General features: G+C 45.1%; 1 non-coding gene across 1 annotated transcript; it reads left to right on the top strand.

Annotated features, from left to right (window-relative positions):
- The first annotated feature begins 5,685 nt into the window (after positions 1-5,685).
- On the top strand, positions 5,686-5,792 carry LOC123571413 (U6 spliceosomal RNA). The gene has a single exon (XR_006695579.1). It is a non-coding gene; the product is annotated as a U6 spliceosomal RNA (small nuclear RNA).
- The last annotated feature ends 6,028 nt before the right edge of the window (positions 5,793-11,820 follow it).

Genomic DNA, 11,820 nt, shown 5'->3' with positions numbered 1-11,820 from the left:
ATACAGAAGCTGTGAATAATAAGAATCAAGTATATTTTCAGAGCTTCTCCATATGGTTTCTCACATGAGCTCATGTGGGCTTCCTTGCAGTCTAGTGGGCTCTGGGCAGCCAGGCAACTTACACGGATGCTCAGGGCTCCAGTGTGAGTGTTCTATCCAGGAAGGCTGTATCACCTTTCCTGATTTGACTTCTAAAGTCATGCAGCATTATTTCCACTGCATTCAACTGGTTACAAGCAAGTCATGAACTTGTCCAGATTCAAAAGAAAGGGACATAGAGCCCATCTCTTGAGTAAGAAGGTTCTAGAAGAGTATGTGAAATGGGAGAAATTGTTGTGGTCATCATTGGAAAATATAATTTGCTACACCCATTTTACAGACAAGGTAACTGAGGTTTGGAAAGTTAAAAAACTTAGTTAATGTCACACAGCTAACATGTAGCAGAGCCAGAATTTGAACCTAGACCTCTCTGACTCCAAAGCCCGTGCCCTAACTACCCTAAACCCTGCTCCACATAGCATAACTTGGTTTTTAATCTATAGTTTCAATACAGTGCAAAGTAGAAAGCAGCAGCATGGCTGAGCAAAGGGCTTGATGAAACAGATGGAATTTTAGGAGGAATCTATAGAAAGGAAAAGAAGTTGCTTGGCAACTGCTGTTGGGGAGATGGCTCAAAGCTTAAAGGTGAATTTGAAGAAGCCAAGAGAAATGCAATAAAGGTCAACCCCAAGCAAGGATTTAGCTTAGGCATGGTATAAAGGAGGTCTAAAAGAGAAATGACAAGTCTTGAGATCTGGCAAAGCACACAGAGGACAGAAAAGCAGTGGGATTTGGACACCAGAGGCAGAACAGCCACCCACAGGTGAGCTATTCAGCACAGAATGACCATAAGCACATTCACAAAATTCTATCATAAGACAAGCCTCCATTTCACTAATCATTTGAGAGACACAGTCTGGCTCTGGGGCCCCCAGAATAAACTGGGAAACCGAGAACTATGCTGTAGAATCCAGGGTCTTGCAGAAGACCCTCTCCTAGTGCTTTTGCCTGTAAAATGGGGGAGGGGAAGGTACCTGCTCCTTGGTGAAACAAGTTATACGAGCTAGAATTCTGTTTTCCAAGGACAATTCTCTCTCAGTTAAGGCAAAGCAGCCTACTGATAGGGCAAGCCAGGGACCACCACCTTCATTACACCAGTTAACAGTGATAAACTCTGATGTAATTTCTCCCTTGAAGATAATTATTTCAACAATCAGATGACATTACCATTATCAACACTCAACCAAGTATCTCAGCATGAAGGAGGGAGTCCCAACACCAGTGGAAACCCAAAAATACAAAACCTCTGACAAAGGGGTTCATGGGGGCCAGCCTCCTGATGACAACTCTCCCTGAATCTCAGAGGCCCCACTACTCTTCTTGGCTGATCAAAATTCATTTTCTCCTACTTGCTGATTATTCTAGCTTTCTATTACTGTACAACAACTTCTCAAACAAGTGACTTAAAAACAACCATTTGCTTTTGTTCATAACTTTGTGGTTCAGGAATTTGAGAAGGGCTTATACAAGTAGTCCTTGCTTGGGGTTGCAGTCACATGCCAGCTGGAGCTGTAGTCCTCTGATGGCTCAACTGGACTAGACATCCAAGATGGCACACACACAGGCTGGCATTGACACTGCTACTGGCCGGGAGCTCAGCTGGGGATGTTGGCTAGAGCACCTACATGTGGCCTCTCCAGGATGGCAGTCTCGAGATGTTCAGACTTCTAATATGGCAACTGGCTTCTTCCAGAGTGTTCCAAGAAAGTCAAGCAGGAGCTGCAAGGCCTTCTATGTCCTAGTTTTGGAAGTCTCTTCCACCATACCCTATTAGTCGACACAATCACAAGCAATCAGATTCAAGGGAAGGGGCATAGACATCACCTCCTGATAACAGGAGTGTCAAAGATTTTGAAGGCTATGTTTTAAAACTTCCTATGATATGTTGAATTGTGTTCTCCCAAAAGATGTTGAAATCCTAACCTGCAGTATCTGTGAGTGTACCTTATTGGAAATAAAGTCTTTGCAGATGATCAAGTTAAAATGAGGTCATCGGGAGGAGCCCTAATCCAATGTGATTACATCTTCATAAAAAGGAGAAAGTTGGACACAGAGACAGACATGTCCTGAGGGAGAACATCGTGTGAAGGTGAAGGTGGTGATCAGGTGATGCACCTACAAACCAAGGGATACCAAAGATTGCCACGAAACTACCAGGAGCTGGGAGAGAGGCATGGAACAGGTTCTCCACACAGCCTTCGAAGGAACCAACCCTGCTAATACCTTGATTTCAGACTTTTAGCCTCCAGAATTGTGAGACAATGCATTTCTGCCATTTAAGTGTGGGGTACTTTGTTATGGAAGCCCTGGAAAACTAATACATTCTCATACTGGCTAAAGGAATCCTGACTTTAAGAGGGCAACAAGCCCAAGTGAAAACATATATTTTCCCAAACTCCCTTGCTGCTTAGAGATAGCCATGTGACACTAACCTGCCAGGGATTTCTGGAAAAGCCTTGCTTATACAATAAAAGGCCATCTTTTTTTCTGTCTCAATTTTTCCTTCTTACTGTCTGTCATGTGGACGTGAGGTATAAAAACAGATCAGCCATCTTGCGACTGCTTGTGAGGACAGAAGCAGATCGGGAAGACGGAAGGAACCTGAGTCTCTGAGAGCAGCCCTCTCAGCTTCACAAACAAGTCTCCATTGATTGTGGACCTCTCATGTTTCAGGCACTATTCTAGGTGCTGGGGACACTGACTCCCCATCCTCCTCTAGTGATCTGTCCTTAACTTCATAGGTAGATCATTTCAACTTACCAAGATAAATGCAGGAATAAAAGTAGATGTGATGTTATGAACTCCCACAGGGAAGCCTCCTACCCAGCCTGCCCGAAGAGCTTCCTGGAGCTCCCCACAGGGAAGAACACAAGAGATGTGCAGCCTTAAAAATCTATCAGCCTCTGGGGAATGTCCTCCTCTCCTTCAACAAGAAACACACCTTCCTGGTATATCAGATGATCAGATCAGGGCTCTCAGAAGCCTCGGAGTGCCGAGCACAGCGCAGCTCGGGCTGCCTGCAGTTCTCATGGCAGCTGCTACCTCAGGATGCCTAGCAACCAGCCTGTCCTGGGAGACACCCCAGGCTGCCACGGAGCAACCAAGCTGCCACTGTTCTCAAGAGGGCTAATCAATGGAAACCTGAAAGAAGCCACACCATGGATAAAACCGAGCCAACCCAGAACCTGGCTGCTTGCTAACTTCCCTTCTGTAGGACGCCCTGCAGTCATCCCATTTCTCATCATCAATCACCAAAATCCAGAGTCAGAAGACTCAGCTGCCGCAGCAACGTGACTCCCAGGGTTTTCTGCAGAAAACTAGGATACTAGGTTTCTTGCTGAACTGGGTATGGCTTTCCTCATGCCATAGGTAACCCAGCCAGATTATCAGTGTGGACCTAAGGAGCCTGAGAGAGGAGGTTAACTGAGAAAGTTCACCACTCTCCAGAACTTCTGCCAGTCCAAGGACATTGACACCCTCCATAGCACTAGCCAACATGTATGCCTCTTTCAGAAGCAACAGTATAGCGGAACCTGTGGGAAAACTCTGCTCATGACTTCGCTTCCAGAACCTCACCTCCCTCCGAGAATAAGTATAAGTGAGGTCCTCTGAACAACAGAAGGATGAATGTGGGTTTCCATAGTCCCTTGGCCAAGAAATGTAAAGATAATGAAGGCCAAAGTGGGGTCAAATGTCAGCCACACAGACCTGTCTTGCAATCTCCAGTTGTATAGCCTTACACAAGTTACTGAAACTCTCTGAGCCACAATTTGTTCAACTATAAAATGAGATAATAAAGCCACTATAGTCATTGAGAGGATCAAACAAGAACATTTTATATACAGTGTTGTCATGAGAAAGACTTGGGACTGTAACGCCTGCTCCTGCCTCCCAAACTGGAAAGGTGCTAAGAGACCAAAGGATGACTCGGACAAGTCCAGCTTGGCGAGTAGATGACTTTATTAAGACTTGATATGGGACACTCCTGGGTGGCAGCAGGACAACTGTAGAGCTCCATATCACTTTCTGTCTCTAAGGTCCTTTAAACTGATTTTCTGGCTCTTTGCCTACTGTGTGTGTGTGTGTGATGGGACTGTTTTACTTGGTAGGTTCTCAGATACCCTCTGGGATGTCTGGGTTCTTGGGAACACCTGTCCCTCAGCTGGGTAACGTGGCCTTGGCTCCCAGCCTAGCCTTTAGGGCTTAAGCAGCTGGCATGTACCCTTAAGTAACCTGGTGGGGGACACGCCACAATACGAGTGTCTAGCATGCTACCTGGCACGTAGCAATAGGGATTCGACAACCAGCGGTCTCCTTTCCTCCTTCCCTTGTCAAAGCTGTGATTTCTGAAGTCTTCTGGGGAAAGAAGCCATGAGGGATTGATTGGAGATGCCCTTCTGTGTCCCTTGCAGAATGAAGTTCATGTTGTCTCCTATATATGTACCCCATAGCATGTGCCATGGTGCTTACCTGTGGTACACACCCAGAGATACAGTAATGAAAGAGTAAAGACGAGCAAAGGGAGAGCAAAGGTGGAGGATGAGAAAGACAGTCTCATCCAAATGGCATTTGCTGTTCAAGAACACTTTTGAAGCTGGGATAAAACCAGTGGTGCAGTGAGCTAGCAATAAAATTCAGCTCTCTCTAGCATGCTGAATACAGCCCCAAATTTTCCCCACAGGCAGAGTGAAAGTAAACTGCAGCATTCGCCAGACTTTGGAAGGATAGTGGGCAGAGGGCAGCAGCAGGCACACTGGAAAGGGAGCCTCAAGCCCTCAGGACATTCACATGCAGCCAAGCCCTTCCTCTGCTAGCCTTCTCTGCTTATCCTTACACATGGTTCCTTTTCCCTTGCCATTTTCACCACCACCATCTCAGCCCTCGCCATCTCTCCTCCCCAACCCTAAGCACCTCTGTCCAAGCTGCTCTGCCAGCTTCCTCCATGCCTCTCAGATTCATTGTCCTCATGGCATCTGATGATGGCAAACCACTCACATTTATAAGACTTTTTAAATAATACTCACAATGTTTAATCATAAGAAAATTTGACAACTAAAAATGAGCTCCCTCGCAAATTTTAATGGAACCACATCCCCCAGAGATAAGGAAATCAAGGCAGGGAGAGACTCAGTCACTTTTGTAGGAATACTCATCTATAAAGCAGTAGATTCAGGATTCAATGCCAAGTAGCCTCTTCCAAAGATGTGTTCCTAACCACTGTGAATACTGCCTCTGAGATAAAAACAAAATTGAAAAGGAGGTTTGGGGTCACGTTGTAGATCATGGATCAAACGCCATCCTCAGAAATTGTTATCTTGTTCTATTGGCATAAAAAGTCATTGCAGGCTCAGGGGAAGAGTGTGGTAAAGCCAGAACTGTCTTACAGGAGACGGGGGCACCACCTTTCTGGAGGGCAATACGGTAAGCGGTATGAACGCAAAGGCCTACAAGGAGCTTTTTGATGTATTAATCTCAGTTTTAAACATTTATATGCAGAAAATAATTGGAGAAATGTATAAGAATATTTGTATGGGTATGAGTGCTCATGGCAATAATATTTCAAATAGCAAGAAAAAAAGAGGATCTGTGCTTGCTTCAGCAGCACATATACTAGAATTGGAAAGATACAGAGAAGATTAGTATGGCCCCTGCACAAGGACGACACACAAATTCGTGAAGTGTTCCATATTTTTACAAACCTGACAAAAATAAGCAATGGGGAAAGGATTCCCTATTTAATAAATGGTGTTGGGAAAACTGGCTAGCCATATGCAGAAAACTGAAACTGGACCCCTTCCTTACACCTGATACAAAAATTAACTCAAGATGGATTAAAGACTTAAATGTAAGACCTAAAACCATAAAAACCCCAGAAGAAAACCTAGGCAATATCATTCAGGACATAGGCATGGGCAAACACTTCATGACTAAAACACCAAAAACAATGGCAACAGAAGTCAAAATTGACAAACGGGATCTAATTAAACTAAAGAGCTTCTGCACAGCAAAAGAAACTATCATCAGAGTGAACAGGAGATGATACAGAATGGGAGACAATGTTTGCAATCTATCCATCTGACAAAGGGCTAATATCCAGAATCTACAAGGAACTTAAACAAAATTTACAAGAAAAAAACAAACAACCCCATCAAAAAGTGGGTGAAGGATATGAACAGACACTTCTCAAAAGAAGACATTTATGCAGCCAACAAACGTATGAAAAAAAGTTCACCATCACTGGTCATTAGAGAAATGCAAATCAAAACCACAATGAGATACCATCTCACACCAGTTAGAATGGTTATCATTAAAAAGGCAGGAGACAACAGACGCTGGAGAGGCTGGAGAGAAATAGGAATGCTTTTACACTGTTGCTGGGAGGGTAAACTAGTTCAACCATTGTGGAAGACAGTGTGGCAATTCTTCAAGGATTTAGAACCAGAAACACCATTTGACTCAGCAATCCCATTACTGGGTATATACCCAAAGGATTATAAATAATTCTACCTATAAAGACACATGCACACATATGTTTATTGCAGCACTATTCACAATAGCAAAGACTTGGAACCAACTCAAATGCCCATCAATGATAGACTGGATAAAGAAAATGTGGCACATATACATCATGGAATACTATGCAGCCATAAAAAAGGATGAGTTCATGTTGTTTGCAAGAACATGGATGAAACGGGAAACCATCATTCTCAGCAAACTAACACAGGAACAGAAAACCAAGCACCGCACGTTCTCACTTACGAGGGGGAGTTGAACAATGAGAACACACTGACACAGGGAGGAGAACATCACACACTGGGGCCTGTCAGCGGGTGGGAGGCTAGGGGAGGGATAGCATTAGGAGAAATACCTAATGTAGATGACGGGTTGATGGGTGCAGCAAATCACCATGGCACATATATACCTATGTAACAAACCTGCACGTTCTGCACATATATCGCAGAACTTAAAGTATAATAAAAAATTTTTTAAAAAGAAAAAAAGAGGATCTAATCTATATGTCCACAGTCATCTGCACATTCCAGGCATTTCCACACCTTCACATTACCACCTTGCTGATGTTCAGCCTGCAATGCCCTTGTCCCACTTCTCTATTCAGCAAATTCCCACTTAGCCTTCATGGCCCAAGGCAAATCCCTCCACCTCCATGTACACCTTCCTGGATCCCCTGAGTTGAAATTGATTACCCCTCCCTCTTGTGGCTCCAGATTGCTTTACCAGCACACCAAGTATATCTCTTTCATTTTCCTTTGTTTTGCGTTTTATCAGTATCTGGCTTTCACCCTAGGCAGTCTCTGTCCTCATATAGCCCTCTATGTGTAACCCCCCACTCCCTGCCCCATGCTGCCTGAAACATAGCAGGTACTCACTGACACCGAATTGAATTGTTTATGCCTTTACTTATACAGTGCATCATAATTTAGAAAGCACATTCAGATATTAACCTTTGATTTTTACCACATTAAAAAGCAGCAGAAGTAAATATTTTGCTCCCATTTTAGAGGCAAGAAAACTGGGGCTCATAATGGAGTTTTCCAAAGGCCACACAGACAGTGGGGATAGATGCAGGTGTAACTTTGGCCTTCTGACTTGAATGCATTGATCTTTCCATGACACTAAGTGGGGAATGGGCCCGGGGGCACCTTATAGCAGGCTTCCCAGCCACCTTCAGTGTGAGGAGACCTTATGATGTCCAAGGAAGTAGGAAGAGATCTTCTAAGGAGTCAGACCTCTTGAGATGAAGCAATTTATCCACCTCCCATCCTATCATTGCTCCTCACACAACCCTTCAAGGCTGGTTCAGAACCTAAGTTCATCCCCAACAGCCCCAGCTGAGCTCCCGATGACAGCCAACTTACCAGTCATGTGAGTGAGTCATCTTGGAAATGGACCCTCCAGTCCCAGCTACCCTAGCTGATACCACATGAGACAAAGATGAACTATCCCCGCCAAGCCTTGCCTAAATTGCAAAATCATGAATAAATAAATGATTGTGGTTGTTTTAAGCCATTAAGTTTTGGGGTATTTCTTTTGTACAACAATAAATAATCAAGAGTCAAGGTCCCAACAGAAAACAGATGGCATACTGAAGAGGTAAGTGAAGAGAGTTTAATTAAGGGACTATGTTTACAAAAGTATGGCCAGGATTATGGAAACTAACAAGGAATCGTGAAGCACCAGGGACTCACATCAGGGGGCTGCCATGTCTACCTCTAGGCCTAAAGGAGAAATAGAAGACAACAGTTACTAGAATCCTGAAAGGGTAGCTATAGGGGGAGGACTACCTGAAAGGGGTTATGGCCTTAGGTAGAGGGACACAGCCAACCTGCAGTGACTCTTGCTAGAGAGGAAGTCAGAAGAATAAATGGAATAAATGTCCGCTCATTCTTCTCTCTACCTCTCATCTTCTACTGGTCCCCATCGGTTGAACCCACTGGAAGCCGGAGGCCATGCTGCCCACTGATGTAGTCCATGTAGGTCAGCCTCCCATGATACAGAGTAGGGTGGGAAAGGGTGGAAAGTAGATCAGAAAAGATGTTTAGCAGCTCGCATATTAGTCAGGGTTCTCCAAAGAAACAGAACCAATAGGACACACACACACACACACACACACACACATACACATACACATACACATACACATACACATACACAGACACAAATTGGCCCACACAATTATGGAGGCTGAGAAGTCCCACAATCTGGTGTCTGCAAGCTGGAGACCCAGGAAAGCCAGTGGTGTAATTCAGTCTGAGTCCAAAGGCCTGAGAACCAGGAATGCCAACGTCCAAGGGCAGGAGAAGATGAATGTCCCAGCTCAAACAGAGAGAATGAATTAATCTTTTATCTGCCTTTTTGCTCCGTCTAGGCCCTCAATGGACTGGATGATGCCCACCCGCATTTCTGAGTGTAGATCTTTTCCACTCAGTCTACTAACTCACATGTTAATCTCTCCGAGAAACACTCTCACGTACACACCCAGAGATAATGTATTACCAGCTATCTGGGCATCCCTTAGCCCAGTCGAGTTGATACATAAAATAAATCATTACACTGACTAACAGCTCTCCCTGTCTTGGTTCACACCCTGTCACTGTCAATTTTCAACACAGCATCCAAAAATCCTTTGTTAAAGCTTAAGTCAGATGACATAATTTTTTTTTTTTTTTTTTTGCTGAAAATCCTCCATAATCACTCTGAGTAAAAGCCAAAAATCCTAAAAATATCTTCCAAGACTCTACATAATCTAGATACCCTTAACCTCTGAGCTCATCTCCAGAGCTCCCATCTTCCTTCTGACTCCAGCCACATCGGCCTTCTTGCCCTTCTTCAAACATGACAGGCATGCTCCAGCCTTGAGGTGTTTGCACTGGCTTTTCCCTTTATCTGATATGCTCTTCCCTCATGTACACATAACTGGGTCCTCTAATTCTTTCGTATCTGTATATAAAAGTCACCTTTTCAGAGAGGCCACCTCATCTGAAATGTCAACACCGCCTGATACCTGACATTATATATCTACTTTTTCTGCTTTGTCTCTCTTATTAGAACTTTTTAATATCTAAAACTATATATATTTTGCTTATTTATCTTGTATACTATTGACTGTCTCTCACAATATAAAGTAAGCTCAATGAGGGCAGGGAATTTTGTCTGTTTTAGGACGATGTCTGGCACATAATAAGCATTCAACAAATATTTGTTTAATAAACGAAAGACCACAGAAAATGGTAATATTTAATTTCAGTGTATAAATTTGCATATATGTATAGGCATGTGTAGGTGTGTGGAGGGGAGTAGATAGACATAGATGTATGTAGAAAATTATAATAAGATGAATAAAAATGTTTCAAACATAAAGTATGTTAAGACAATTTCTTGGGGAGAATAGAAAGAACATTCAACTTCAAAGAAAAAAAAAGGAATGATCCAAAATTGTATCTATTAAGGATGAGCTTGTTCGTGTGTTCTTTTAAATGAATGTTGGAGGTTGATGGCAAGATGGCTAACTAGATGCAGCCAGGTGGAACAGCTGCCACTGAGGAACTGGGACCACTAGCACATTCCTAACAGATCTTCAGAGGGAAGACACTGAATCTGGATGCAGGGAAGACATAGAAGCTGGGTTGAAGTGGGAGGAAGATGGGAAGACTGCATGGGGCTATTGTGCACCAGGTCTCATTCCTGTCTCCCAATGACTCCAGGGAAAAGGGTGAGTTGAACTGGCAATGAGCAACCTCCTCTTGCCACAGGCCTCTGGAATCCCAGCAGAAGGACACCCTTTGACCACCACAGACACTGGAGTTGGCAGGGATAGCTGCCTAGAGAAGTGTTAGGAGAAGTACTCCAGCCTGTGCAGAGCCCAGAGGGTTTGGTGTGGGAGTGTCTGCAGTCCAGCACAGCCAGTGATGCCCAACCCCTTAGGCAGGACTTGCTCCTAGAGAAGACTTTAGCCCTAGCAGAACTTTTGAACCTGAAGCCTGCAGGGTGCTCTTTCCCATCAGATGGGATCAGTCCAACAACCTGAGCACCCCTTGGTCTGCTGGCCTCTCCCGGGGCCCCAACCTGGCCACACCTGCTTGCAATGCAGCCTTGGACACCCTGGGGGCCTGTATTATAGCTCCTGTGCTGGAGGACTGTGCCTGGCCAGCAGAGAGCTCCAACACAACAGCCCCTGCAGACATGCACCAGTCTGCCTGCTCCCTCCCACCACTGCAGTTTCCCTCATGCCCACAGTCATCCCCCACATTGCTTTGCCTGCACGTCTGGGCATGAAGGGATCTTGCCTTTCTTTCCCAGCCATCACAAATATGCACATGCACCCTGCCCTGCCACTGCTGCTAGCACGAGTGCACTCCACCTCATGCCCTGGCCATACTGCCATTGCAGTTGGGGCCTTGGCAGGCACAGGGCCTGCCAGCTCCGCCCCTACCAGCACATTGTTCCTGCGCCAACACTGCCACCGAATGAAGATAGGCGTGGAGAACAGCGGACCTGCTAGTCCCTGAGCACCACTTCCACCTGCATGAAAGTGCACAGAGGGCACACACAGTCCTGTGCCCACCAGTGCCCTGCCCCCACATTAACACCACCACCAGCATGACCACATACACAGTCACCAGCAGGTGCCCCCTTTGTCTTTGTCCCCAACTCTAAGTGGTGCTGTCACTGCTGCTGCTGTGAACACTTGCCCAGAGGCCGACACCCTAGCACCCACTAGCACCCTGCTACAGCTGATAAGCATGCACCCCACCGTGCTGCTGCTGCTGCTGCCACTGCAGCTGACACATGCAAATGAGGATAGACCCCACTGCCCTATAAAACATTTTGGCTGACACCACCCATTGGAGTGTTGTGACCAATGGTCCAGAAGCACCTGGGCCCCTCCAGCTCATTAGTTTCCTAACCTTGAGGAGCCAGAGAACGAAGCTGGGGCCCAATACCAGTACCCCAGAGTTACAGCATGCAGTCAAGGAGTCCTGATCTGAGCCTTGGCCCCCTAAAATCTTCCAGAAATGAAGCCAGTTGACTGAACCCATCATATACCACAACAAAATCCTTAAGGTTATCAGACAGGATTAAAGGGGGAAAAAAAAACATCTGAAGGGCAGCAACTTCAAAGATTGAAGGAACATAAACACACAAAAATGAGAAAGAACCAGCACAAGAACTCTGACAACTCAAAAAGCCAGAGTGCCTTCC

This window comes from Macaca fascicularis, chromosome X (assembly GCF_037993035.2).
Source record: "Macaca fascicularis isolate 582-1 chromosome X, T2T-MFA8v1.1".
In the NCBI taxonomy this organism is placed as follows: Eukaryota; Metazoa; Chordata; class Mammalia; order Primates; family Cercopithecidae; genus Macaca; species Macaca fascicularis.
Note: the sequence above shows the minus strand (reverse complement) of the source record. Positions and strands in the feature narration are given on the sequence as shown.